Here is a 3,885-nt window from a genome sequence, read left to right as displayed (position 1 = left end):
GCCCCCCCCCCCCCCCCCCTTTTTAAAAGATTAATTGACTAAAAATCAAAATCTCTAAACCTAGACCGCTAGACGTCTCTCACCTCTATGTGCTCTTTGCGAAGCAGCGAAGAGAACTGTCGGTGACTTGCAACCTGCTGATGAGAGTGCCGTCGACCTATGACTAAGCAGACCAGCGACCTCCGACCTATGCGTGGCGGTTTGGAGTTTTGGCTTTCTCCCAGTTTAGAAGTCTCTCGATCTCTTTGCCAACGTTGCACTCAGGTTTCCAATTCTCCCTCTCACAGGTTTGTCCTTCACTCTTTCTTCCCCTCACTAGCCTCTCATTCTTACTAAATAATTTTTAGTAACAAAGCTTTGTGACTGTTGTTTGCTAGTGAAATCGTGAATAGTTGAAGTGTTGTTTGCTTGTTAGTGAAGTCTTAAACAGTTGAAGTGTTGAACTGTGATTGTGTTAACATAATATTATTTGTTAATTGTTAATTTGTTAGTGATTCGGAATGTCTGATTTTCTATGAATAGTGAATTATGTCTCTGTGAACATAAATTACATAATAATGTATCTCTGTGATTATATTAAGTGTGAACTTTTGTTAGTAGTTACTGGTTAGTGATAATTGTAAACTTTTGTACACCAAGATGTACCATAACAGACCAAGACCCTCACTAAAGGTGCCAGTACCAAAAATCATGCCGGAAAGGAGTCACAGATTCTGTATGTGGCACATTATGACAAAGGTGGGGAAAATGTTGAAAATGAATTAGCAAAGAACCAAGAGTTCTGAAAGGCACTGAACAACACAGTGTGGGATGAAACATTGAGTGTTGATGAATTCGATCGAGTGCAAATGGGCAAAGGTAATGACAGATTACAACCTTAGCGAGCATAGGCGGTTTGACCAATTGTACGAGGCGTGTGCATCATGGATACCAGCGTACTTCAACAACACCCCTATGGGAGGACTGCTTAAAACTATATCACGATCAGAAGCTGAAAATAGTTATTTCGGAAAGTTTACCAACCACCACTATAGCCTGGTGGAATTCTTCCTGCAATACAATAGCGCAATCAAATAATAGAGGCATAAACAAGCGCGACTGATTGCAGAGTGTGAAGGTTCATACCCTCAAACCAAAACACCTTTAACCATTGAAAGCCAAGTAGCTGCAATGTACACCATAAACATCTTTTACGAGTTCTAAAAAGAGATTTGGGAAGGCAGTTTCGCATGCCACATCATCACTAAGGAGAATGCATCGGGGATATGGAGGTACACAGTACAAAGAGAAAGGTGTTAAACTTTTTGAGGTAACACGCACCGAACATATTGAAACAACAGAATGTAGTTGCAAAAAATTCAACAGAGTTGGCATCTTATGCAAACACATTGTTAATCTACAAGGAAGAATGGTGTGAGGAAATCCCAGGATGCTATATGGTCCCACGGTGGACCAGAGATACGTGTGCACAACCGATGTATGACTGATTATGGGCATCAAGCAGTAATATACAAGCGAAGAATGAAGTGAGAATAACCGCAAATTAGCTTCGGAACAAATTCTACAAATGTATGGGTTTGGTGAATGGTTGGCCAGACTTGATGGAACACTTGTTATTGACATTGAACAAATTCTACAAATGTATGTGCACACTGCCACAAATAAGTAGCACATAACGAGGACACCCTTAGAACGCTAAGCAAACTGGAACAAACACACACTAGTATAACCTCCCGCGCACGCACGACCTCAAAAATTATATACACTATGCACACAATTTGAAAGTAGCATTGCACACACATAATGACGACCATAACTTAAAGGGAATAAAACACCATGCGCACTGATTTCACTGGATCTTATATACAGAGGTGGCAGACGAATTATCAATGATCTTATACCGAAAATGGGGAAAATCGAATCATAGAAGGAAATAATGGTTGTCACGAAGAATAGGGAAAAACGACTGCAAACATCACACCCAAGGGGGAAAAACAGAACCCAAATCAACACCACACATATTATCGCATGAACACACTAAACAAGCACCATATAGTAATGTGTGCACAGAAAGATTGTATTAAAATTTGTACACAACCAAGTTACCAAAACAATGGACACACCATACTGAAATGAATGAGAAAAGATACCATGTCAACCTTGGTTATATCAGAATAATGTATCAACCCCAAGTCCAACTTCAACCTTTTAGCAAACCAAGATATCCTCTGGTCACGAGGGTGGGAAATATCAACATCTGTATTGAGCTAGAAAAAGAACAAACATAAAACACACCCCCATGCACATGGTTAAAAAAATATCAAAACCAAAGACCCAACAACATAAAAGAGAACCCCTAACACATTATGTACAAGGACATAATGAAATGCAAACTAATCGTAGTGAACGTAGACGCAAAAACCCTTGATGGCAACCTGCGAGAATAGCTTAATCAATCTCGTGCTCAAAGTGGGGAAAGGAAAGCGGAGACCCCCTTGCTAATGGAGTCCGAGTCGAATAGGCGCCCCCGCCTCCTAATCAGTCGCACTAGAGCAACCCGAGCGATTGGAGAGTCTATGAGCGAGAGGTTCAACTCCGTGAAAGAGAAGGGCCTCTGGTGCTTCAACAAGCAAGGTTTGTACGGCCGGTGGAGCAAGAGAGGTCGGCTGCTTCACACCGATCTCCGTCGAGGTCGAGAGGACCGCGTCAATCCATTTTTAACAGGTTGACGAATCAAGAAATACCGAGTGATGAGGATCTAAAGGAGGTCGCCCCTAACGAGCCTAGAAATAGGCGAGAGCGGCAATATGACGAGGTCCAGAGGCATGTTGAGGAACACTCGGTCCATGAAAGTAGCGGAGAATCGCGTATGGAACGAGGTTAAAGGCCGGAAGAAATTGTCGCGTTAGCACGACAAGTGCGGGATTTGCAAAACCAAATAAATGAAAATATCAATGACACTCAATCTTTCTTGCGAGCGTGCTCATTCTCCCGAGAAATCATGTCCTTCTAGACCCCAGCAAAGTTTAAGCTGCCCGAGAACCTAACGTACGACGGAACTGAAGATCCTCGGGAGCACCTGCTTAGCTTCCAAGCTCGGATGCAGATTCATGGAGCCGAAGATCCGCTGATGTGTAAGGCCTTCTTGACAACTCTAATTGGTTCGGCGCAAAAGTGGTGCATGAGATTGCCCGAACATTCTGTTAACACTTCGCGCTAATGGCCGAGCTCTTTTTAACCAATTATGCCGCCTACTTACGCCCAAAGAAGAATCTTATGTACCTGTCCGGAGTTAAGCAGGACCCCGGTGAATCACTTAGGTCGTACCTGGCAAGGTGGCAGAAAGAGGTTCAGGCGGTGGATGATCTGGACGATAAGACATTACTAATATTGTTTATGGAGAATTTAAGGTTAGGGAAGCTATACACCAATCTCTATACTGAGTGGCCAAGCTCGTATGCCTAAGCCATTCAAAGGGTCAATCGTCACGTTGACGCCGAGGACGCGGTAAAACAGAAAAGGATTTAGGAAGGAGGGTCATCACGACCTAAGAAGCCTTGTGTAGAGGAGTCACGTGCTGGGAGATTCGATAAGAGTCGGCTAGGCCAACAAGAGACTGGTCGGAATCCTGAAAGAACGGGTGTCTCACCATTCCGTCAATAGCTCGTTGCAGTTCAAGAGGTGCAAGCTCGGCCTCAAACAGAGGCACAACCAAAGAACGCTCCCCTAACTACTAGTCAGACCTCTGGAATAGGCAAGTATTGTCGGTTGCATCGGTCGACTACCCATTCGACCGAGGAATGTGGCTTCTTGAAGAAAGAAATAGAGGCTATTATACAAAGGAGTACTCCGACTCAGTGGCATCAGAGTTTGCCTTGGCAGCGT

Source organism: Ipomoea triloba, chromosome 2 (assembly GCF_003576645.1).
Source record: "Ipomoea triloba cultivar NCNSP0323 chromosome 2, ASM357664v1".
Taxonomy (NCBI): Eukaryota; Viridiplantae; Streptophyta; class Magnoliopsida; order Solanales; family Convolvulaceae; genus Ipomoea; species Ipomoea triloba.
Note: the sequence above shows the minus strand (reverse complement) of the source record.